This window comes from Triturus cristatus, chromosome 11 (assembly GCF_964204655.1).
Source record: "Triturus cristatus chromosome 11, aTriCri1.1, whole genome shotgun sequence".
Classification (NCBI taxonomy): domain Eukaryota; kingdom Metazoa; phylum Chordata; class Amphibia; order Caudata; family Salamandridae; genus Triturus; species Triturus cristatus.
Window position 1 is genome coordinate 1,139,683,006 of NC_140594.1, and position 25,804 is coordinate 1,139,708,809.

Here is a 25,804-nt window from a genome sequence, read left to right on the forward strand (position 1 = left end):
TAAAAGTAGGCAAGATCCACCGATGAATCTGGCAAAAGTCCCCAACGATTTTGTGCACACTTGTTCTCTCACCTGAATGCAGCGCCACCTTGTAGCCATCGGATGTAACTGCAGCTCACAAAATGTTATATCAGAGAGCAAGTTGAGAGGACTCCAAGAGGCAGATGTCCATGGAAAGAGCCTCTCACGACAGCAGGAAGGTTGGATATTTCAAGATGGCAACATTTCCTGTCCAATGTCCTCACGTCCCGAACGCTCCCAAACGCTCAAAAGCCTCACACCGGGCAAGCCCTCACCGGGTAGATCTCTGGCTCCCAGTTAAAATCAAATCCTGAGCATGCTAGCGCTAGGATCAAAGAGAGAGGAGAGGGTTAGAGAGCTGCTATCTTGGTAAAGGCCTGAAACTGCTAGTTCCCAAGAGGGTCTGCACTTTCAGTTATGACTGACTGTGAGACGAGAAGATGAAGATTTTCTGCACCCAGCATACATTGCAGCATGCTTAGGCAAATGAGGAGCGAGACCCACCAATCCCTCGCCACTTCGCTGAAAGCTCCTCCTCTGCATAAAGAGAACACTTTTACAAGGGAGCAGAGTTGCGCAGCGGAAGCGTGCTGGGCCCATAACCCAGAGGTCGATGGATCGAAACCATCCTCTGCTATAATATTTCTTGTTTTTTCTTCTGAGAACCAATCTGTCATTTCCACGCTACCAGCAAGGAAAAGCGCAGGCTTGTGCTAGCTATGTGAGAAAAGACTTCTCAACTATCTGTCTCTGCTGAAATACAAGCGAGTGATCGCCAAAGGATCAACCCCATACTTTGAAAGTAAAGATACCCAATTATAAGCATAAATGACTGGTGGGACCGTCACACGTTTTTCTGGGCCTGCTTTAAATGTCATTCTTGCCTTTTCGTTCTGCTCTTATCATTCTCCTGGGCATTTCATGGAAGACACTCTCTTTCTCTTCGCTGCTTTGCTTCCAATGCTGCCTAAATATGTTCATTTCCACTATTTGTACTACTGCTTTCCATTTCTTCTCTTCTGCACAGATTTGGCCTTGGTTCCAATCCCCAGTTCCTTACCCTCTACAAGAAACTTTCTACTGCTTTTCATGTTGGTATCTAAACCAAATGCACCATTGAAACTGGTGCAAGATAGTCATTGAACTCGGGGTTGTAATCTTTAGAACCGAGAGCAACCACATCATAGGGCGTTGGTGGTATAGTGGTGAGCATAGCTGCTTCCCAAGCAGTTGACCCGGGTTCGATTCGCGGCCAATGCAGTGCAAATTTTTATATGTTCTCCAAGCAGGATTTGTTTTAATGCAACATGTCACAAAACGGAAATATCATGAACAGATTAATCAGACGTTAATTAAAAAAAAAAATGAAATACTTAGGCAGGCATCTCGATCGCCCCATCTGCTAAATTCATTGTCCTATTAGATGCTATTTTCCAAAAAGCAGAGTCACCACTCACATGTGCTGGTAATAAATATGTTGCGGGCGGTAGACAATGAAAGGGCTGAACCCCGACCAGACATTCTAACTCTAGCATCTCTATATGAAAAAGCATTTCTAGGCAATATCTAGCATGTGAATAAAAGTAGGCAAGATCCACCGATGAATCTGGCAAAAGTCCCCAACGATTTTGTGCACACTTGTTCTCTCACCTGAATGCAGCGCCACCTTGTAGCCATCGGATGTAACTGCAGCTCACAAAATGTTATATCAGAGAGCAAGTTGAGAGGACTCCAAGAGGCAGATGTCCATGGAAAGAGCCTCTCACGACAGCAGGAAGGTTGGATATTTCAAGATGGCAACATTTCCTGTCCAACGTCCTCACGTCCCGAACGCTCCCAAACGCTCAAAAGCCTCACACCGGGCAAGCCCTCACCGGGTAGATCTCTGGCTCCCAGTTAAAATCAAATCCTGAGCATGCTAGCGCTAGGATCAAAGAGAGAGGAGAGGGTTAGAGAGCTGCTATCTTGGTAAAGGCCTGAAACTGCTAGTTCCCAAGAGGGTCTGCACTTTCAGTTATGACTGACTGTGAGACGAGAAGATGAAGATTTTCTGCACCCAGCATACATTGCAGCATGCTTAGGCAAATGAGGAGCGAGACCCACCAATCCCTCGCCACTTCGCTGAAAGCTCCTCCTCTGCATAAAGAGAACACTTTTACAAGGGAGCAGAGTGGCGCAGCGGAAGCGTGCTGGGCCCATAACCCAGAGGTCGATGGATCGAAACCATCCTCTGCTATAATATTTCTTGTTTTTTCTTCTGAGAACCAATCTGTCATTTCCACGCTACCAGCAAGGAAAAGCGCAGGCTTGTGCTAGCTATGTGAGAAAAGACTTCTCAACTATCTGTCTCTGCTGAAATACAAGAGAGTGATCGCCAAAGGATCAACCCCATACTTTGAAAGTAAAGATACCCAATTATAAGCATAAATGACTGGTGGGACTGTCACACGTTTTTCTGGGCATGCTTTGAATGTCATTCTTGCCTTTTCGTTCTGCTCTTATCATTCTCCTGGGCATTTCATGGAAGGCACTCTCTTTCTCTTCGCTGCTTTGCTTCCAATGCTGCCTAAATATGTTCATTTCCACTATTTGTACTACTGCTTTCCATTTCTTCTCTTCTGCACAGATTTGGCCTTGGTTCCAATCCCCAGTTCCTTACCCTCTACAAGAAACTTTCTACTGCTTTTCATGTTGGTATCTAAACCAAATGCACCATTGAAACTGGTGCAAGATAGTCATTGAACTCGGGGTTGTAATCTTTAGAACCGAGAGCAACCACATCATAGGGCGTTGGTGGTATAGTGGTGAGCATAGCTGCTTCCCAAGCAGTTGACCCGGGTTCGATTCCCGGCCAATGCAGTGCAAATTTTTATATGTTCTCCAAGCAGGATTTGTTTTAATGCAACATGTCACAAAACGGAAATATCATGAACAGATTAATCAGACGTTAAATAAAAAAAAAAATGAAATACTTAGGCAGGCATCTCGATCGCCCCATCTGCTAAATTCATTGTCCTATTAGATGCTATTTTCCAAAAAGCAGAGTCACCACTCACATGCGCTGGTAATAAATATGTTGCGGGCGGTAGACAATGAAAGGGCTGAACCCCGACCAGACATTCTAACTCTAGCATCTCTATATGAAAAAGCATTTCTAGGCAATATCTAGCATGTGAATAAAAGTAGGCAAGATCCACCGATGAATCTGGCAAAAGTCCCCAACGATTTTGTGCACACTTGTTCTCTCACCTGAATGCAGCGCCACCTTGTAGCCATCGGATGTAACTGCAGCTCACAAAATGTTATATCAGAGAGCAAGTTGAGAGGACTCCAAGAGGCAGATGTCCATGGAAAGAGCCTCTCACGACAGCAGGAAGGTTGGATATTTCAAGATGGCAACATTTCCTGTCCAATGTCCTCACGTCCCGAACGCTCCCAAACGCTCAAAAGCCTCACACCGGGCAAGCCCTCACCGGGTAGATCTCTGGCTCCCAGTTAAAATCAAATCCTGAGCATGCTAGCGCTAGGATCAAAGAGAGAGGAGAGGGTTAGAGAGCTGCTATCTTGGTAAAGGCCTGAAACTGCTAGTTCCCAAGAGGGTCTGCACTTTCAGTTATGACTGACTGTGAGACGAGAAGATGAAGATTTTCTGCACCCAGCATACATTGCAGCATGCTTAGGCAAATGAGGAGCGAGACCCACCAATCCCTCGCCACTTCGCTGAAAGCTCCTCCTCTGCATAAAGAGAACACTTTTACAAGGGAGCAGAGTGGCGCAGCGGAAGCGTGCTGGGCCCATAACCCAGAGGTCGATGGATCGAAACCATCCTCTGCTATAATATTTCTTGTTTTTTCTTCTGAGAACCAATCTGTCATTTCCACGCTACCAGCAAGGAAAAGCGCAGGCTTGTGCTAGCTATGTGAGAAAAGACTTCTCAACTATCTGTCTCTGCTGAAATACAAGAGAGTGATCGCCAAAGGATCAACCCCATACTTTGAAAGTAAAGATACCCAATTATAAGCATAAATGACTGGTGGGACCGTCACACGTTTTTCTGGGCATGCTTTGAATGTCATTCTTGCCTTTTCGTTCTGCTCTTATCATTCTCCTGGGCATTTCATGGAAGGCACTCTCTTTCTCTTCGCTGCTTTGCTTCCAATGCTGCCTAAATATGTTCATTTCCACTATTTGTACTACTGCTTTCCATTTCTTCTCTTCTGCACAGATTTGGCCTTGGTTCCAATCCCCAGTTCCTTACCCTCTACAAGAAACTTTCTACTGCTTTTCATGTTGGTATCTAAACCAAATGCACCATTGAAACTGGTGCAAGATAGTCATTGAACTCGGGGTTGTTATCTTTAGAACTGAGAGCAACCACATCATAGGGCGTTGGTGGTATAGTGGTGAGCATAGCTGCTGCCCAAGCAGTTGACCCGGGTTCGATTCCCGGCCAATGCAGTGCAAATTTTTATATGTTCTCCAAGCAGGATTTGTTTTAATGCAACATGTCACAAAACGGAAATATCATGAACAGATTAAGCAGACGTTAAATTAAAAAAAAAATGAAATACTTAGGCAGGCATCTCGATCGCCCCATCTGCTACATTCATTGTCCTATTAGATGCTATTTTCCAAAAAGCAGAGTCACCACTCACATGTGCTGGTAATAAATATGTTGCGGGCGGTAGACAATGAAAGGGCTGAACCCCGACCAGACATTCTAACTCTAGCATCTCTATATTAAAAAGCATTTCTAGGCAATATCTAGCATGTGAATAAAAGTAGGCAAGATCCACCGATGAATCTGGCAAAAGTCCCCAACGATTTTGTGCACACTTGTTCTCTCACCTGAATGCAGCGCCACCTTGTAGCCATCGGATGTAACTGCAGCTCACAAAATGTTATATCAGAGAGCAAGTTGAGAGGACTCCAAGAGGCAGATGTCCATGGAAAGAGCCTCTCACGACAGCAGGAAGGTTGGATATTTCAAGATGGCAACATTTCCTGTCCAACGTCCTCACGTCCCGAACGCTCCCAAACGCTCAAAAGCCTCGCCCTCACCGGGTAGATCTCTGGCTCCCAGTTAAAATCAAATCCTGAGCATGCTAGCGCTAGGATCAAAGAGAGAGGAGAGGGTTAGAGAGCTGCTATCTTGGTAAAGGCCTGAAACTGCTAGTTCCCAAGAGGGTCTGCACTTTCAGTTATGACTGACTGTGAGACGAGAAGATGAAGATTTTCTGCACCCAGCATACATTGCAGCATGCTTAGGCAAATGAGGAGCGAGACCCACCAATCCCTCGCCACTTCGCTGAAAGCTCCTCCTCTGCATAAAGAGAACACTTTTACAAGGGAGCAGAGTGGCGCAGCGGAAGCGTGCTGGGCCCATAACCCAGAGGTCGATGGATCGAAACCATCCTCTGCTATAATATTTCTTGTTTTTTCTTCTGAGAACCAATCTGTCATTTCCACGCTACCAGCAAGGAAAAGCGCAGGCTTGTGCTAGCTATGTGAGAAAAGACTTCTCAACTATCTGTCTCTGCTGAAATACAAGAGAGTGATCGTCAAAGGATCAACCCCATACTTTGAAAGTAAAGATACCCAATTATAAGCATAAATGACTGGTGGGACCGTCACACGTTTTTCTGGGCATGCTTTGAATGTCATTCTTGCCTTTTCGTTCTGCTCTTATCATTCTCCTGGGCATTTCATGGAAGGCACTCTCTTTCTCTTCGCTGCTTTGCTTCCAATGCTGCCTAAATATGTTCATTTCCACTATTTGTACTACTGCTTTCCATTTCTTCTCTTCTGCACAGATTTGGCCTTGGTTTCAATCCCCAGTTCCTTACCCTCTACAAGAAACTTTCTACTGCTTTCATGATGGTATCTAAACCAAATGCACCATTGAAACTGGTGCAAGATAGTCATTGAACTCGGGGTTGTAATCTTTAGAACCGAGAGCAACCACATCATAGGGCGTTGGTGGTATAGTGGTGAGCATAGCTGCTTCCCAAGCAGTTGACCCGGGTTCGATTCCCGGCCAATGCAGTGCAAATTTTTATATGTTCTCCAAGCAGGATTTGTTTTAATGCAACATGTCACAAAACGGAAATATCATGAACAGATTAATCAGACGTTAAATTAAAAAAAAAATGAAATACTTAGGCAGGCATCTCGATCGCCCCATCTGCTACATTCATTGTCCTATTAGATGCTATTTTCCAAAAAGCAGAGTCACCACTCACATCTGCTGGTAATAAATATGTTGCGGGCGGTAGACAATGAAAGGGCTGAACCCCGACCAGACATTCTAACTCTAGCATCTCTATATTAAAAAGCATTTCTAGGCAATATCTAGCATGTGAATAAAAGTAGGCAAGATCCACCGATGAATCTGGCAAAAGTCCCCAACGATTTTGTGCACACTTGTTCTCTCACCTGAATGCAGCGCCACCTTGTAGCCATCGGATGTAACTGCAGCTCACAAAATGTTATATCAGAGAGCAAGTTGAGAGGATTCCAAGAGGCAGATGTCCATGGAAAGAGCCTCTCACGACAGCAGGAAGGTTGGATATTTCAAGATGGCAACATTTCCTGTCCAATGTCCTCACGTCCCGAACGCTCCCAAACGCTCAAAAGCCTCGCCCTCACCGGGTAGATCTCTGGCTCCCAGTTAAAATCAAATCCTGAGCATGCTAGAGCTAGGATCAAAGAGAGAGGAGAGGGTTAGAGAGCTGCTATCTTGGTAAAGGCCTGAAACTGCTAGTTCCCAAGAGGGTCTGCACTTTCAGTTATGACTGACTGTGAGACGAGAAGATGAAGATTTTCTGCACCCAGCATACATTGCAGCATGCTTAGGCAAATGAGGACCGAGACCCACCAATCCCTCGCCACTTCGCTGAAAGCTCCTCCTCTGCATAAAGAGAACACTTTTACAAGGGAGCAGAGTGGCGCAGCGGAAGCGTGCTGGGCCCATAACGCAGAGGTCGATGGATCGAAACCATCCTCTGCTATAATATTTCTTGTTTTTTCTTCTGAGGACCAATCTGTCATTTCCACGCTACCAGCAAGGAAAAGCGCAGGCTTGTGCTAGCTATGTGAGAAAAGACTTCTCAACTATCTGTCTCTGCTGAAATACAAGAGAGTGATCGCCAAAGGATCAACCCCATACTTTGAAAGTAAAGATACCCAATTATAAGCATAAATGACTGGTGGGACCGTCACACGTTTTTCTGGGCATGCTTTGAATGTCATTCTTGCCTTTTCGTTCTGCTCTTATCATTCTCCTGGGCATTTCATGGAAGGCACTCTCTTTCTCTTCGCTGCTTTGCTTCCAATGCTGCCTAAATATGTTCATTTCCACTATTTGTACTACTGCTTTCCATTTCTTCTCTTCTGCACAGATTTGGCCTTGGTTTCAATCCCCAGTTTCTTACCCTCTACAAGAAACTTTCTACTGCTTTTCATGTTGGTATCTAAACCAAATGCACCATTGAAACTGGTGCAAGATAGTCATTGAACTCGGGGTTGTAATCTTTAGAACCGAGAGCAACCAAATCATAGGGCGTTGGTGGTATAGTGGTGAGCATAGCTGCTTCCCAAGCAGTTGACCCGGGTTCGATTCCCGGCCAATGCAGTGCAAATTTTTATATGTTCTCCAAGCAGGATTTGTTTTAATGCAACATGTCACAAAACGGAAATATCATGAACAGATTAATCAGACGTTAAATAAAAAAAAAAATGAAATACTTAGGCAGGCATCTCGATCGCCCCATCTGCTAAATTCATTGTCCTATTAGATGCTATTTTCCAAAAAGCAGAGTCACCACTCACATGTGCTGGTAATAAATATGTTGCGGGCGGTAGACAATGAAAGGGCTGAACCCCGACCAGACATTCTAACTCTAGCATCTCTATATTAAAAAGCATTTCTAGGCAATATCTAGCATGTGAATAAAAGTAGGCAAGATCCACCGATGAATCTGGCAAAAGTCCCCAACGATTTTGTGCACACTTGTTCTCTCACCTGAATGCAGCGCCACCTTGTAGCCATCGGATGTAACTGCAGCTCACAAAATGTTATATCAGAGAGCAAGTTGAGAGGACTCCAAGAGGCAGATGTCCATGGAAAGAGCCTCTCACGACAGCAGGAAGGTTGGATATTTCAAGATGGCAACATTTCCTGTCCAACGTCCTCACGTCCCGAACGCTCAAAAGCCTCACACCGGGCAAGCCCTCACCGGGTAGATCTCTGGCTCCCAGTTAAAATCAAATCCTGAGCATGCTAGCGCTAGGATCAAAGAGAGAGGAGAGGGTTAGAGAGCTGCTATCTTGGTAAAGGCCTGAAACTGCTAGTTCCCAAGAGGGTCTGCACTTTCAGTTATGACTGACTGTGAGACGAGAAGATGAAGATTTTCTGCACCCAGCATACATTGCAGCATGCTTAGGCAAATGAGGAGCGAGACCCACCAATCCCTCGCCACTTCGCTGAAAGCTCCTCCTCTGCATAAAGAGAACACTTTTACAAGGGAGCAGAGTGGCGCAGCGGAAGCGTGCTGGGCCCATAACCCAGAGGACGATGGATCGAAACCATCCTCTGCTATAATATTTCTTGTTTTTTCTTCTGAGAACCAATTTGTCATTTCCACGCTACCAGCAAGGAAAAGCGCAGGCTTGTGCTAGCTATGTGAGAAAAGACTTCTCAACTATCTGTCTCTGCTGAAATACAAGAGAGTGATCGCCAAAGGATCAACCCCATACTTTGAATGTAAAGATACCCAATTATAAGCATAAATGACTGGTGGGACCGTCACACGTTTTTCTGGGCATGCTTTGAATGTCATTCTTGCCTTTTCGTTCTGCTCTTATCATTCTCCTGGGCATTTCATGGAAGGCACTCTCTTTCTCTTCGCTGCTTTGCTTCCAATGCTGCCTAAATATGTTCATTTCCACTATTTGTACTACTGCTTTCCATTTCTTCTCTTCTGCACAGATTTGGCCTTGGTTTCAATCCCCAGTTCCTTACCCTCTACAAGAAACTTTCTACTGCTTTTCATGTTGGTATCTAAACCAAATGCACCATTGAAACTGGTGCAAGATAGTCATTGAACTCGGGGTTGTAATCTTTAGAACCGAGAGCAACCACATCATAGGGCGTTGGTGGTATAGTGGTGAGCATAGCTGCTGCCCAAGCAGTTGACCCGGGTTCGATTCCCGGCCAATGCAGTGCAAATTTTTATATGTTCTCCAAGCAGGATTTGTTTTAATGCAACATGTCACAAAACGGAAATATCATGAACAGATTAAGCAGACGTTAAATTAAAAAAAAAATGAAATACTTAGGCAGGCATCTCGATCGCCCCATCTGCTACATTCATTGTCCTATTAGATGCTATTTTCCAAAAAGCAGAGTCACCACTCACATGCGCTGGTAATAAATATGTTGCGGGCGGTAGACAATGAAAGGGCTGAACCCCGACCAGACATTCTAACTCTAGCATCTCTATATGAAAAAGCATTTCTAGGCAATATCTAGCATGTGAATAAAAGTAGGCAAGATCCACCGATGAATCTGGCAAAAGTCCCCAACGATTTTGTGCACACTTGTTCTCTCACCTGAATGCAGCGCCACCTTGTAGCCATCGGATGTAACTGCAGCTCACAAAATGTTATATCAGAGAGCAAGTTGAGAGGACTCCAAGAGGCAGATGTCCATGGAAAGAGCCTCTCACGACAGCAGGAAGGTTGGATATTTCAAGATGGCAACATTTCCTGTCCAATGTCCTCACGTCCCGAACGCTCCCAAACGCTCAAAAGCCTCACACCGGGCAAGCCCTCACCGGGTAGATCTCTGGCTCCCAGTTAAAATCAAATCCTGAGCATGCTAGCGCTAGGATCAAAGAGAGAGGAGAGGGTTAGAGAGCTGCTATCTTGGTAAAGGCCTGAAACTGCTAGTTCCCAAGAGGGTCTGCACTTTCAGTTATGACTGACTGTGAGACGAGAAGATGAAGATTTTCTGCACCCAGCATACATTGCAGCATGCTTAGGCAAATGAGGAGCGAGACCCACCAATCCCTCGCCACTTCGCTGAAAGCTCCTCCTCTGCATAAAGAGAACACTTTTACAAGGGAGCAGAGTTGCGCAGCGGAAGCGTGCTGGGCCCATAACCCAGAGGTCGATGGATCGAAACCATCCTCTGCTATAATATTTCTTGTTTTTTCTTCTGAGAACCAATCTGTCATTTCCACGCTACCAGCAAGGAAAAGCGCAGGCTTGTGCTAGCTATGTGAGAAAAGACTTCTCAACTATCTGTCTCTGCTGAAATACAAGCGAGTGATCGCCAAAGGATCAACCCCATACTTTGAAAGTAAAGATACCCAATTATAAGCATAAATGACTGGTGGGACCGTCACACGTTTTTCTGGGCCTGCTTTAAATGTCATTCTTGCCTTTTCGTTCTGCTCTTATCATTCTCCTGGGCATTTCATGGAAGACACTCTCTTTCTCTTCGCTGCTTTGCTTCCAATGCTGCCTAAATATGTTCATTTCCACTATTTGTACTACTGCTTTCCATTTCTTCTCTTCTGCACAGATTTGGCCTTGGTTCCAATCCCCAGTTCCTTACCCTCTACAAGAAACTTTCTACTGCTTTTCATGTTGGTATCTAAACCAAATGCACCATTGAAACTGGTGCAAGATAGTCATTGAACTCGGGGTTGTAATCTTTAGAACCGAGAGCAACCACATCATAGGGCGTTGGTGGTATAGTGGTGAGCATAGCTGCTTCCCAAGCAGTTGACCCGGGTTCGATTCGCGGCCAATGCAGTGCAAATTTTTATATGTTCTCCAAGCAGGATTTGTTTTAATGCAACATGTCACAAAACGGAAATATCATGAACAGATTAATCAGACGTTAATTAAAAAAAAAAATGAAATACTTAGGCAGGCATCTCGATCGCCCCATCTGCTAAATTCATTGTCCTATTAGATGCTATTTTCCAAAAAGCAGAGTCACCACTCACATGTGCTGGTAATAAATATGTTGCGGGCGGTAGACAATGAAAGGGCTGAACCCCGACCAGACATTCTAACTCTAGCATCTCTATATGAAAAAGCATTTCTAGGCAATATCTAGCATGTGAATAAAAGTAGGCAAGATCCACCGATGAATCTGGCAAAAGTCCCCAACGATTTTGTGCACACTTGTTCTCTCACCTGAATGCAGCGCCACCTTGTAGCCATCGGATGTAACTGCAGCTCACAAAATGTTATATCAGAGAGCAAGTTGAGAGGACTCCAAGAGGCAGATGTCCATGGAAAGAGCCTCTCACGACAGCAGGAAGGTTGGATATTTCAAGATGGCAACATTTCCTGTCCAACGTCCTCACGTCCCGAACGCTCCCAAACGCTCAAAAGCCTCACACCGGGCAAGCCCTCACCGGGTAGATCTCTGGCTCCCAGTTAAAATCAAATCCTGAGCATGCTAGCGCTAGGATCAAAGAGAGAGGAGAGGGTTAGAGAGCTGCTATCTTGGTAAAGGCCTGAAACTGCTAGTTCCCAAGAGGGTCTGCACTTTCAGTTATGACTGACTGTGAGACGAGAAGATGAAGATTTTCTGCACCCAGCATACATTGCAGCATGCTTAGGCAAATGAGGAGCGAGACCCACCAATCCCTCGCCACTTCGCTGAAAGCTCCTCCTCTGCATAAAGAGAACACTTTTACAAGGGAGCAGAGTGGCGCAGCGGAAGCGTGCTGGGCCCATAACCCAGAGGTCGATGGATCGAAACCATCCTCTGCTATAATATTTCTTGTTTTTTCTTCTGAGAACCAATCTGTCATTTCCACGCTACCAGCAAGGAAAAGCGCAGGCTTGTGCTAGCTATGTGAGAAAAGACTTCTCAACTATCTGTCTCTGCTGAAATACAAGAGAGTGATCGCCAAAGGATCAACCCCATACTTTGAAAGTAAAGATACCCAATTATAAGCATAAATGACTGGTGGGACTGTCACACGTTTTTCTGGGCATGCTTTGAATGTCATTCTTGCCTTTTCGTTCTGCTCTTATCATTCTCCTGGGCATTTCATGGAAGGCACTCTCTTTCTCTTCGCTGCTTTGCTTCCAATGCTGCCTAAATATGTTCATTTCCACTATTTGTACTACTGCTTTCCATTTCTTCTCTTCTGCACAGATTTGGCCTTGGTTCCAATCCCCAGTTCCTTACCCTCTACAAGAAACTTTCTACTGCTTTTCATGTTGGTATCTAAACCAAATGCACCATTGAAACTGGTGCAAGATAGTCATTGAACTCGGGGTTGTAATCTTTAGAACCGAGAGCAACCACATCATAGGGCGTTGGTGGTATAGTGGTGAGCATAGCTGCTTCCCAAGCAGTTGACCCGGGTTCGATTCCCGGCCAATGCAGTGCAAATTTTTATATGTTCTCCAAGCAGGATTTGTTTTAATGCAACATGTCACAAAACGGAAATATCATGAACAGATTAATCAGACGTTAAATAAAAAAAAAAATGAAATACTTAGGCAGGCATCTCGATCGCCCCATCTGCTAAATTCATTGTCCTATTAGATGCTATTTTCCAAAAAGCAGAGTCACCACTCACATGCGCTGGTAATAAATATGTTGCGGGCGGTAGACAATGAAAGGGCTGAACCCCGACCAGACATTCTAACTCTAGCATCTCTATATGAAAAAGCATTTCTAGGCAATATCTAGCATGTGAATAAAAGTAGGCAAGATCCACCGATGAATCTGGCAAAAGTCCCCAACGATTTTGTGCACACTTGTTCTCTCACCTGAATGCAGCGCCACCTTGTAGCCATCGGATGTAACTGCAGCTCACAAAATGTTATATCAGAGAGCAAGTTGAGAGGACTCCAAGAGGCAGATGTCCATGGAAAGAGCCTCTCACGACAGCAGGAAGGTTGGATATTTCAAGATGGCAACATTTCCTGTCCAATGTCCTCACGTCCCGAACGCTCCCAAACGCTCAAAAGCCTCGCCCTCACCGGGTAGATCTCTGGCTCCCAGTTAAAATCAAATCCTGAGCATGCTAGCGCTAGGATCAAAGAGAGAGGAGAGGGTTAGAGAGCTGCTATCTTGGTAAAGGCCTGAAACTGCTAGTTCCCAAGAGGGTCTGCACTTTCAGTTATGACTGACTGTGAGACGAGAAGATGAAGATTTTCTGCACCCAGCATACATTGCAGCATGCTTAGGCAAATGAGGAGCGAGACCCACCAATCCCTCGCCACTTCGCTGAAAGCTCCTCCTCTGCATAAAGAGAACACTTTTACAAGGGAGCAGAGTGGCGCAGCGGAAGCGTGCTGGGCCCATAACCCAGAGGTCGATGGATCGAAACCATCCTCTGCTATAATATTTCTTGTTTTTTCTTCTGAGAACCAATCTGTCATTTCCACGCTACCAGCAAGGAAAAGCGCAGGCTTGTGCTAGCTATGTGAGAAAAGACTTCTCAACTATCTGTCTCTGCTGAAATACAAGAGAGTGATCGCCAAAGGATCAACCCCATACTTTGAAAGTAAAGATACCCAATTATAAGCATAAATGACTGGTGGGACCGTCACACGTTTTTCTGGGCATGCTTTGAATGTCATTCTTGCCTTTTCGTTCTGCTCTTATCATTCTCCTGGGCATTTCATGGAAGGCACTCTCTTTCTCTTCGCTGCTTTGCTTCCAATGCTGCCTAAATATGTTCATTTCCACTATTTGTACTACTGCTTTCCATTTCTTCTCTTCTGCACAGATTTGGCCTTGGTTCCAATCCCCAGTTCCTTACCCTCTACAAGAAACTTTCTACTGCTTTTCATGTTGGTATCTAAACCAAATGCACCATTGAAACTGGTGCAAGATAGTCATTGAACTCGGGGTTGTTATCTTTAGAACTGAGAGCAACCACATCATAGGGCGTTGGTGGTATAGTGGTGAGCATAGCTGCTGCCCAAGCAGTTGACCCGGGTTCGATTCCCGGCCAATGCAGTGCAAATTTTTATATGTTCTCCAAGCAGGATTTGTTTTAATGCAACATGTCACAAAACGGAAATATCATGAACAGATTAAGCAGACGTTAAATTAAAAAAAAAATGAAATACTTAGGCAGGCATCTCGATCGCCCCATCTGCTACATTCATTGTCCTATTAGATGCTATTTTCCAAAAAGCAGAGTCACCACTCACATGTGCTGGTAATAAATATGTTGCGGGCGGTAGACAATGAAAGGGCTGAACCCCGACCAGACATTCTAACTCTAGCATCTCTATATTAAAAAGCATTTCTAGGCAATATCTAGCATGTGAATAAAAGTAGGCAAGATCCACCGATGAATCTGGCAAAAGTCCCCAACGATTTTGTGCACACTTGTTCTCTCACCTGAATGCAGCGCCACCTTGTAGCCATCGGATGTAACTGCAGCTCACAAAATGTTATATCAGAGAGCAAGTTGAGAGGACTCCAAGAGGCAGATGTCCATGGAAAGAGCCTCTCACGACAGCAGGAAGGTTGGATATTTCAAGATGGCAACATTTCCTGTCCAACGTCCTCACGTCCCGAACGCTCCCAAACGCTCAAAAGCCTCGCCCTCACCGGGTAGATCTCTGGCTCCCAGTTAAAATCAAATCCTGAGCATGCTAGCGCTAGGATCAAAGAGAGAGGAGAGGGTTAGAGAGCTGCTATCTTGGTAAAGGCCTGAAACTGCTAGTTCCCAAGAGGGTCTGCACTTTCAGTTATGACTGACTGTGAGACGAGAAGATGAAGATTTTCTGCACCCAGCATACATTGCAGCATGCTTAGGCAAATGAGGAGCGAGACCCACCAATCCCTCGCCACTTCGCTGAAAGCTCCTCCTCTGCATAAAGAGAACACTTTTACAAGGGAGCAGAGTGGCGCAGCGGAAGCGTGCTGGGCCCATAACCCAGAGGTCGATGGATCGAAACCATCCTCTGCTATGATATTTCTTGTTTTTTCTTCTGAGAACCAATCTGTCATTTCCACGCTACCAGCAAGGAAAAGCGCAGGCTTGTGCTAGCTATGTGAGAAAAGACTTCTCAACTATCTGTCTCTGCTGAAATACAAGAGAGTGATCGTCAAAGGATCAACCCCATACTTTGAAAGTAAAGATACCCAATTATAAGCATAAATGACTGGTGGGACCGTCACACGTTTTTCTGGGCATGCTTTGAATGTCATTCTTGCCTTTTCGTTCTGCTATTATCATTCTCCTGGGCATTTCATGGAAGGCACTCTCTTTCTCTTCGCTGCTTTGCTTCCAATGCTGCCTAAATATGTTCATTTCCACTATTTGTACTACTGCTTTCCATTTCTTCTCTTCTGCACAGATTTGGCCTTGGTTTCAATCCCCAGTTCCTTACCCTCTACAAGAAACTTTCTACTGCTTTTCATGTTGGTATCTAAACCAAATGCACCATTGAAACTGGTGCAAGATAGTCATTGAACTCGGGGTTGTAATCTTTAGAACCGAGAGCAACCACATCATAGGGCGTTGGTGGTATAGTGGTGAGCATAGCTGCTTCCCAAGCAGTTGACCCGGGTTCGATTCCCGGCCAATGCAGTGCAAATTTTTATATGTTCTCCAAGCAGGATTTGTTTTAATGCAACATGTCACAAAACGGAAATATCATGAACAGATTAATCAGACGTTAAATTAAAAAAAAAATGAAATACTTAGGCAGGCATCTCGATCGCCCCATCTGCTACATTCATTGTCCTATTAGATGCTATTTTCCAAAAAGCAGAGTCACCACTCACATGTGCTGGTAATAAATATGTTGCGGGCGGTAGACAATGAAAGGGCTGAACCCCGACCAGACATTCTAACTCTAGCATCTCTATATTAAAAAGCATTTCTAGGCAATATCTAGCATGTGAATAAAAGTAGGCAAGATCCACCGATGAATCTGGCAAAAGTCCCCAACGATTTTGTGCACACTTGTTCTCTCACCTGAATGCAGCGCCACCTTGTAGCCATCGGATGTAACTGCAGCTCACAAAATGTTATATCAGAGAGCAAGTTGAGAGGACTCCAAGAGGCAGATGTCCATGGAAAGAGCCTCTCACGACAGCAGGAAGGTTGGATATTTCAAGATGGCAACATTTCCTGTCCAACGTCCTCACGTCCCGAACGCTCCCAAACGCTCAAAAGCCTCGCCCTCACCGGGTAGATCTCTGGCTCCCAGTTAAAATCAAATCCTGAGCATGCTAGCGCTAGGATCAAAGAGAGAGGAGAGGGTTAGAGAGCTGCTATCTTGGTAAAGGCCTGAAACTGCTAGTTCCCAAGAGGGTCTGCACTTTCAGTTATGACTGACTGTGAGACGAGAAGATGAAGATTTTCTGCACCCAGCATACATTGCAGCATGCTTAGGCAAATGAGGAGCGAGACCCACCAATCCCTCGCCACTTCGCTGAAAGCTCCTCCTCTGCATAAAGAGAACACTTTTACAAGGGAGCAGAGTGGCGCAGCGGAAGCGTGCTGGGCCCATAACCCAGAGGTCGATGGATCGAAACCATCCTCTGCTATGATATTTCTTGTTTTTTCTTCTGAGAACCAATCTGTCATTTCCACGCTACCAGCAAGGAAAAGCGCAGGCTTGTGCTAGCTATGTGAGAAAAGACTTCTCAACTATCTGTCTCTGCTGAAATACAAGAGAGTGATCGTCAAAGGATCAACCCCATACTTTGAAAGTAAAGATACCCAATTATAAGCATAAATGACTGGTGGGACCGTCACACGTTTTTCTGGGCATGCTTTGAATGTCATTCTTGCCTTTTCGTTCTGCTCTTATCATTCTCCTGGGCATTTCATGGAAGGCACTCTCTTTCTCTTCGCTGCTTTGCTTCCAATGCTGCCTAAATATGTTCATTTCCACTATTTGTACTACTGCTTTCCATTTCTTCTCTTCTGCACAGATTTGGCCTTGGTTTCAATCCCCAGTTCCTTACCCTCTACAAGAAACTTTCTACTGCTTTTCATGTTGGTATCTAAACCAAATGCACCATTGAAACTGGTGCAAGATAGTCATTGAACTCGGCGTTGTAATCTTTAGAACCGAGAGCAACCACATCATAGGGCGTTGGTGGTATAGTGGTGAGCATAGCTGCTTCCCAAGCAGTTGACCCGGGTTCGATTCCCGGCCAATGCAGTGCAAATTTTTATATGTTCTCCAAGCAGGATTTGTTTTAATGCAACATGTCACAAAACGGAAATATCATGAACAGATTAATCAGACGTTAAATTAAAAAAAAAATGAAATACTTAGGCAGGCATCTCGATCGCCCCATCTGCTACATTCATTGTCCTATTAGATGCTATTTTCCAAAAAGCAGAGTCACCACTCACATGTGCTGGTAATAAATATGTTGCGGGCGGTAGACAATGAAAGGGCTGAACCCCGACCAGACATTCTAACTCTAGCATCTCTATATTAAAAAGCATTTCTAGGCAATATCTAGCATGTGAATAAAAGTAGGCAAGATCCACCGATGAATCGGGCAAAAGTCCCCAACGATTTTGTGCACACTTGTTCTCTCACCTGAATGCAGCGCCACCTTGTAGCCATCGGATGTAACTGCAGCTCACAAAATGTTATATCAGAGAGCAAGTTGAGAGGACTCCAAGAGGCAGATGTCCATGGAAAGAGCCTCTCACGACAGCAGGAAGGTTGGATATTTCAAGATGGCAACATTTCCTGTCCAATGTCCTCACGTCCCGAACGCTCCCAAACGCTCAAAAGCCTCACACCGGGCAAGCCCTCACCGGGTAGATCTCTGGCTCCCAGTTAAAATCAAATCCTGAGCATGCTAGCGCTAGGATCAAAGAGAGAGGAGAGGGTTAGAGAGCTGCTATCTTGGTAAAGGCCTGAAACTGCTAGTTCCCAAGAGGGTCTGCACTTTCAGTTATGACTGACTGTGAGACGAGAAGATGAAGATTTTCTGCACCCAGCATACATTGCAGCATGCTTAGGCAAATGAGGAGCGAGACCCACCAATCCCTCGCCACTTCGCTGAAAGCTCCTCCTCTGCATAAAGAGAACACTTTTACAAGGGAGCGGAGTGGCGCAGCGGAAGCGTGCTGGGCCCATAACCCAGAGGTCGATGGATCGAAAGCATCCTCTGCTATAATATTTCTTGTTTTTTCTTCTGAGAACCAATCTGTCATTTCCACGCTACCAGCAAGGAAAAGCGCAGGCTTGTGCTAGCTATGTGAGAAAAGACTTCTCAACTATCTGTCTCTGCTGAAATACAAGAGAGTGATCGCCAAAGGATCAACCCCATACTTTGAAAGTAAAGATACCCAATTATAAGCATAAATGACTGGTGGGACCGTCACACGTTTTTCTGGGCATGCTTTGAATGTCATTCTTGCCTTTTCGTTCTGCTCTTATCATTCTCCTGGGCATTTCATTGAAGGCACTCTCTTTCTCTTCGCTGCTTTGCTTCCAATGCTGCCTAAATATGTTCATTTCCACTATTTGTACTACTGCTTTCCATTTCTTCTCTTCTGCACAGATTTGGCCTTGGTTTCAATCCCCAGTTTCTTACCCTCTACAAGAAACTTTCTACTGCTTTTCATGTTGGTATCTAAACCAAATGCACCATTGAAACTGGTGCAAGATAGTCATTGAACTCGGGGTTGTAATCTTTAGAACCGAGAGCGACCACATCATAGGGTCGTTGGTGGTATAGTGGTGAGCATAGCTGCTGCCCAAGCAGTTGACCCGGGTTCGATTCCCGGCCAATGCAGAGCAAATTTTTATATGTTCTCCAAGCAGGATTTGTTTTAATGCAACATGTCACAAAACGGAAATATCATGAACAGATTAAGCAGACGTTAAATTAAAAAAAAAATGAAATACTTAGGCAGGCATCTCGATCGCCCCATCTGCTACATTCATTTTCCTATTAGATGCTATTTTCCAAAAAGCAGAGTCACCACTCACATGTGCTGGTAATAAATATGTTGCGGGCGGTAGACAATGAAAGGGCTGAACCCCGACCAGACATTCTAACTCTAGCATCTCTATATTAAAAAGCATTTCTAGGCAATATCTAGCATGTGAATAAAAGTAGGCAAGATCCACCGATGAATCTGGCAAAAGTCCCCAACGATTTTGTGCACACTTGTTCTCTCACCTGAATGCAGCGCCACCTTGTAGCCATCGGATGTAACTGCAGCTCACAAAATGTTATATCAGAGAGCAAGTTGAGAGGACTCCAAGAGGCAGATGTCCATGGAAAGAGCCTCTCACGACAGCAGGAAGGTTGGATATTTCAAGATGGCAACATTTCCTGTCCAATGTCCTCACGTCCCGAACGCTCCCAAACGCTCAAAAGCCTCGCCCTCACCGGGTAGATCTCTGGCTCCCAGTTAAAATCAAATCCTGAGCATGCTAGCGCTAGGATCAAAGAGAGAGGAGAGGGTTAGAGAGCTGCTATCTTGGTAAAGGCCTGAAACTGCTAGTTCCCAAGAGGGTCTGCACTTTCAGTTATGACTGACTGTGAGACGAGAAGATGAAGATTTTCTGCACCCAGCATACATTGCAGCATGCTTAGGCAAATGAGGAGCGAGACCCACCAATCCCTCGCCACTTCGCTGAAAGCTCCTCCTCTGCATAAAGAGAACACTTTTACAAGGGAGCAGAGTGGCGCAGCGGAAGCGTGCTGGGCCCATAACCCAGAGGTCGATGGATCGAAAGCATCCTCTGCTATAATATTTCTTGTTTTTTCTTCTGAGAACCAATCTGTCATTTCCACGCTACCAGCAAGGAAAAGCGCAGGCTTGTGCTAGCTATGTGAGAAAAGACTTCTCAACTATCTGTCTCTGCTGAAATACAAGAGAGTGATCGCCAAAGGATCAACCCCATACTTTGAAAGTAAAGATACCCAATTATAAGCATAAATGACTGGTGGGACCGTCACACGTTTTTCTGGGCATGCTTTGAATGTCATTCTTGCCTTTTCGTTCTGCTCTTATCATTCTCCTGGGCATTTCATGGAAGGCACTCTCTTTCTCTTCGCTGCTTTGCTTCCAATGCTGCCTAAATATGTTCATTTCCACTATTTGTACTACTGCTTTCCATTTCTTCTCTTCTGCACAGATTTGGCCTTGGTTTCAATCCCCAGTTTCTTACCCTCTACAAGAAACTTTCTACTGCTTTTCATGTTGGTATCTAAACCAAATGCACCATTGAAACTGGTGCAAGATAGTCATTGAACTCGGGGTTGTAATCTTTAGAACCGAGAGCAACCACTTCATAGGGCGTTGGTGGTATAGTGGTGAGCATAGCTGCTGCCCAAGCAGTTGACCCGGGTTCGATTCCCGGCCAATGCAGTGCAAATTTTTATATGTTCTCCAAGCAGGATTTGTTTTAATGCAACATGTCACAAAACGGAAATATCATGAACAGATTAAGCAGACGTTAAATTAAAAAAAAAATTAAATACTTAGGCAGGCATCTCGATCGCCCCATCTGCTACATTCATTTTCCTATTAGATGCTATTTTCCAAAAAGCAGAGTCACCACTCACATGTGCTGGTAATAAATATGTTGCGGGCGGTAGACAATGAAAGGGCTGAACCCCGACCAGACATTCTAACTCTAGCATCTCTATATTAAAAAGCATTTCTAGGCAATATCTAGCATGTGAATAAAAGTAGGCAAGATCCACCGATGAATCTGGCAAAAGTCCCCAACGATTTTGTGCACACTTGTTCTCTCACCTGAATGCAGCGCCACCTTGTAGCCATCGGATGTAACTGCAGCTCACAAAATGTTATATCAGAGAGCAAGTTGAGAGGACTCCAAGAGGCAGATGTCCATGGAAAGAGCCTCTCACGACAGCAGGAAGGTTGGATATTTCAAGATGGCAACAAAGCCTCACACCGGGCAAGCCCTCACCGGGTAGATCTCTGGCTCCCAGTTAAAATCAAATCCTGAGCATGCTAGCGCTAGGATCAAAGAGAGAGGAGAGGGTTAGAGAGCTGCTATCTTGGTAAAGGCCTGAAACTGCTAGTTCCCAAGAGGGTCTGCACTTTCAGTTATGACTGACTGTGAGACGAGAAGATGAAGATTTTCTGCACCCAGCATACATTGCAGCATGCTTAGGCAAATGAGGAGCGAGACCCACCAATCCCTCGCCACTTCGCTGAAAGCTCCTCCTCTGCATAAAGAGAACACTTTTACAAGGGAGCAGAGTGGCGCAGCGGAAGCGTGCTGCGCCCATAACCCAGAGGTCGATGGATCGAAACCATCCTCTGCTATAATATTTCTTGTTTTTTCTTCTGAGAACCAATCTGTCATTTCCACGCTACCAGCAAGGAAAAGCGCAGGCTTGTGCTAGCTATGTGAGAAAAGACTTCTCAACTATCTGTCTCTGCTGAAATACAAGCGAGTGATCGCCAAAGGATCAACCCCATACTTTGAAAGTAAAGATACCCAATTATAAGCATAAATGACTGGTGGGACCGTCACACGTTTTTCTGGGCCTGCTTTGAATGTCATTCTTGCCTTTTCGTTCTGCTCTTATCATTCTCCTGGGCATTTCATGGAAGGCACTCTCTTTCTCTTCGCTGCTTTGCTTCCAATGCTGCCTAAATATGTTCATTTCCACTATTTGTACTACTGCTTTCCATTTCTTCTCTTCTGCACAGATTTGGCCTTGGTTCCAATCCCCAGTTCCTTACCCTCTACAAGAAACTTTCTACTGCTTTTCATGTTGGTATCTAAACCAAATGCACCATTGAAACTGGTGCAAGATAGTCATTGAACTCGGGGTTGTAATCTTTAGAACCGAGAGCAACCACATCATAGGGCGTTGGTGGTATAGTGGTGAGCATAGCTGCTTCCCAAGCAGTTGACCTGGGTTCGATTCCCGGCCAATGCAGTGCAAATTTTTATATGTTCTCCAAGCAGGATTTGTTTTAATGCAACATGTCACAAAACGGAAATATCATGAACAGATTAATCAGACGTTAAATTAAAAAAAAAATGAAATACTTAGGCAGGCATCTCGATCGCCCCATCTGCTAAATTCATTGTCCTATTAGATGCTATTTTCCAAAAAGCAGAGTCACCACTCACATGTGCTGGTAATAAATATGTTGCGGGCGGTAGACAATGAAAGGGCTGAACCCCGACCAGACATTCTAACTCTAGCATCTCTACATTAAAAAGCATTTCTAGGCAATATCTAGCATGTGAATAAAAGTAGGCAAGATCCACCGATGAATCTGGCAAAAGTCCCCAACGATTTTGTGCACACTTGTTCTCTCACCTGAATGCAGCGCCACCTTGTAGCCATCGGATGTAACTGCAGCTCACAAAATGTTATATCAGAGAGCAAGTTGAGAGGACTCCAAGAGGCAGATGTCCATGGAAAGAGCCTCTCACGACAGCAGGAAGGTTGGATATTTCAAGATGGCAACATTTCCTGTCCAGCGTCCTCTCACGTCCCGAACGCTCCCAAACGCTCAAAAGCCTCACACCGGGCAAGCCCTCACCGGGTAGATCTCTGGCTCCCAGTTAAAATCAAATCCTGAGCATGCTAGCGCTAGGATCAAAGAGAGAGGAGAGGGTTAAAGAGCTGCTATCTTGGTAAAGGCCTGAAACTGCTAGTTCCCAAGAGGGTCTGCACTTTCAGTTATGACTGACTGTGAGACGAGAAGATGAAGATTTTCTGCACCCAGCATACATTGCAGCATGCTTAGGCAAATGAGGAGCGAGACCCACCAATCCCTCGCCACTTCGCTGAAAGCTCCTCCTCTGCATAAAGAGAACACTTTTACAAAGGAGCAGAGTGGCGCAGCGGAAGCGTGCTGGGCCCATAACCCAGAGGTCGATGGATCGAAAGCATCCTCTGCTATAATATTTCTTGTTTTTTCTTCTGAGAACCAATCTGTCATTTCCACGCTACCAGCAAGGAAAAGCGCAGGCTTGTGCTAGCTATGTGAGAAAAGACTTCTCAACTATCTGTCTCTGCTGAAATACAAGAGAGTGATCGCCAAAGGATCAACCCCATACTTTGAAAGTAAAGATACCCAATTATAAGCATAAATGACTGGTGGGACCGTCACACGTTTTTCTGGGCATGCTTTGAATGTCATTCTTGCCTTTTCGTTCTGCTCTTATCATTCTCCTGGGCATTTCATGGAAGGCACTCTCTTTCTCTTCGCTGCTTTGCTTCCAATGCTGCCTAAATATGTTCATTTCCACTATTTGTACTACTGCTTTCCATTTCTTCTCTTCTGCACAGATTTGGCCTTGGTTTCAATCCCCAGTTTCTTACCCTCTACAAGAAACTTTCTACTGCTTTTCATGTTGGTATCTAAACCAAATGCACCATTGAAACTGGTGCAAGATAGTCATTGAACTCGGGGTTGTAATCTTTAGAACCGAGAGCAACCACATCATAGGGCGTTGGTGGTATAGTGGTGAGCATAGCTGCTGCCCAAGCAGTTGACCCGGGTTCGATTCCCGGCCAATGCAGTGCAAATTTTTATATGTTCTCCAAGCAGGATTTGTTTTAATGCAACATGTCACAAAACGGAAATATCATGAAGAGATTAAGCAGACGTTAAATTAAAAAAAAAATGAAATACTTAGGCAGGCATCTCGATCGCCCCATCTGCTACATTCATTTTCCTATTAGATGCTATTTTCCAAAAAGCAGAGTCACCACTCACATGTGCTGGTAATAAATATGTTGCGGGCGGTAGACAATGAAAGGGCTGAACCCCGACCAGACATTCTAACTCTAGCATCTCTATATTAAAAAGCATTTCTAGGCAATATCTAGCATGTGAATAAAAGTAGGCAAGATCCACCGATGAATCTGGCAAAAGTCCCCAACGATTTTGTGCACACTTGTTCTCTCACCTGAATGCAGCGCCACCTTGTAGCCATCGGATGTAACTGCAGCTCACAAAATGTTATATCAGAGAGCAAGTTGAGAGGACTCCAAGAGGCAGATGTCCATGGAAAGAGCCTCTCACGACAGCAGGAAGGTTGGATATTTCAAGATGGCAACAAAGCCTCACACCGGGCAAGCCCTCACCGGGTAGATCTCTGGCTCCCAGTTAAAATCAAATCCTGGGCATGCTAGCGCTAGGATCAAAGAGAGATCAGAGGGTTAGAGAGCTGCTATCTTGGTAAAGGCCTGAAACTGCTAGTTCCCAAGAGGGTCTGCACTTTCAGTTATGACTGACTGTGAGACGAGAAGATGAAGATTTTCTGCACCCAGCATACATTGCAGCATGCTTAGGCAAATGAGGAGCGAGACCCACCAATCCCTCGCCACTTCGCTGAAAGCTCCTCCTCTGCATAAAGAGAACACTTTTACAAGGGAGCAGAGTGGCGCAGCGGAAGCGTGCTGGGCCCATAACCCAGAGGTCGATGGATCGAAACCATCCTCTGCTATAATATTTCTTGTTTTTTCTTCTGAGAACCAATCTGTCATTTCCACGCTACCAGCAAGGAAAAGCGCAGGCTTGTGCTAGCTATGTGAGAAAAGACTTCTCAACTATCTGTCTCTGCTGAAATACAAGAGAGTGATCGCCAAAGGATCAACCCCATACTTTGAAAGTAAAGATAACCAATTATAAGCATAAATGACTGGTGGGACCGTCACACGTTTTTCTGGGCATGCTTTGAATGTCATTCTTGCCTTTTCGGTCTGCTCTTATCATTCTCCTGGGCATTTCATGGAAGGCACTCTCTTTCTCTTCGCTGCTTTGCTTCCAATGCTGCCTAAATATGTTCATTTCCACTATTTGTACTACTGCTTTCCATTTCTTCTCTTCTGCACAGATTTGGCCTTGGTTTCAATCCCCAGTTCCTTACCCTCTACAAGAAACTTTCTACTGCTTTTCATGTTGGTATCTAAACCAAATGCACCATTGAAACTGGTGCAAGATAGTCATTGAACTCGGGGTTGTAATCTTTAGAACCGAGAGCAACCTCATCATAGGGCGTTGGTGGTATAGTGGTGAGCATAGCTGCTTCCCAAGCAGTTGACCCGGGTTCGATTCCCGGCCAATGCAGTGCAAATTTTTATATGTTCTCCAAGCAGGATTTGTTTTAATGCAACATGTCACAAAACGGAAATATCATGAACAGATTAATCAGACGTTAAATTAAAAAAAAAATGAAATACTTAGGCAGGCATCTCGATCGCCCCATCTGCTACATTCATTGTCCTATTAGATGCTATTTTCCAAAAAGCAGAGTCACCACTCACATGTGCTGGTAATAAATATGTTGCGGGCGGTAGACAATGAAAGGGCTGAACCCCGACCAGACATTCTAACTCTAGCATCTCTATATTAAAAAGCATTTCTAGGCAATATCTAGCATGTGAATAAAAGTAGGCAAGATCCACCGATGAATCTGGCCAAAGTCCCCAACTATTTTGTGCACACTTGTTCTCTCACCTGAATGCAGCGCCACCTTGTAGCCATCGGATGTAACTGCAGCTCACAAAATGTTATATCAGAGAGCAAGTTGAGAGGACTCCAAGAGGCAGATGTCCATGGAAAGAGCCTCTCACGACAGCAGGAAGGTTGGATATTTCAAGATGGCAACATTTCCTGTCCAACGTCCTCAACGCTCCCAAACGCTCAAAAGCCTCACACCGGGCAAGCCCTCACCGGGTAGATCTCTGGCTCCCAGTTAAAATCAAATCCTGAGCATGCTAGCGCTAGGATCAAAGAGAGAGGAGAGGGTTAGAGAGCTGCTATCTTGGTAA

The 25,804-nt window shown here is 44.9% G+C and overlaps 8 non-coding genes across 8 annotated transcripts; all 8 read left to right on the forward strand.

Moving 5' to 3' along the window:
- The first annotated feature begins 2,808 nt into the window (after window positions 1–2,808).
- TRNAG-CCC (transfer RNA glycine (anticodon CCC)) lies at window positions 2,809–2,880 on the forward strand. Its single transcript has one exon. It is a non-coding gene; the product is annotated as a tRNA-Gly (tRNA).
- A 3,114-nt stretch (window positions 2,881–5,994) lies between these two features.
- TRNAG-CCC (transfer RNA glycine (anticodon CCC)) lies at window positions 5,995–6,066 on the forward strand. The gene has a single exon. It is a non-coding gene; the product is annotated as a tRNA-Gly (tRNA).
- Window positions 6,067–7,582: 1,516 nt separating this feature from the next.
- TRNAG-CCC (transfer RNA glycine (anticodon CCC)) lies at window positions 7,583–7,654 on the forward strand. The gene has a single exon. It is a non-coding gene; the product is annotated as a tRNA-Gly (tRNA).
- A 4,715-nt stretch (window positions 7,655–12,369) lies between these two features.
- Window positions 12,370–12,441, forward strand: TRNAG-CCC (transfer RNA glycine (anticodon CCC)). Its single transcript has one exon. It is a non-coding gene; the product is annotated as a tRNA-Gly (tRNA).
- Window positions 12,442–15,545: 3,104 nt separating this feature from the next.
- TRNAG-CCC (transfer RNA glycine (anticodon CCC)) lies at window positions 15,546–15,617 on the forward strand. The gene has a single exon. It is a non-coding gene; the product is annotated as a tRNA-Gly (tRNA).
- Window positions 15,618–17,133: 1,516 nt separating this feature from the next.
- On the forward strand, window positions 17,134–17,205 carry TRNAG-CCC (transfer RNA glycine (anticodon CCC)). Its single transcript has one exon. It is a non-coding gene; the product is annotated as a tRNA-Gly (tRNA).
- Window positions 17,206–21,874: 4,669 nt separating this feature from the next.
- TRNAG-CCC (transfer RNA glycine (anticodon CCC)) lies at window positions 21,875–21,946 on the forward strand. The gene has a single exon. It is a non-coding gene; the product is annotated as a tRNA-Gly (tRNA).
- Window positions 21,947–25,028: 3,082 nt separating this feature from the next.
- On the forward strand, window positions 25,029–25,100 carry TRNAG-CCC (transfer RNA glycine (anticodon CCC)). The gene has a single exon. It is a non-coding gene; the product is annotated as a tRNA-Gly (tRNA).
- Window positions 25,101–25,804: the final 704 nt, after the last annotated feature.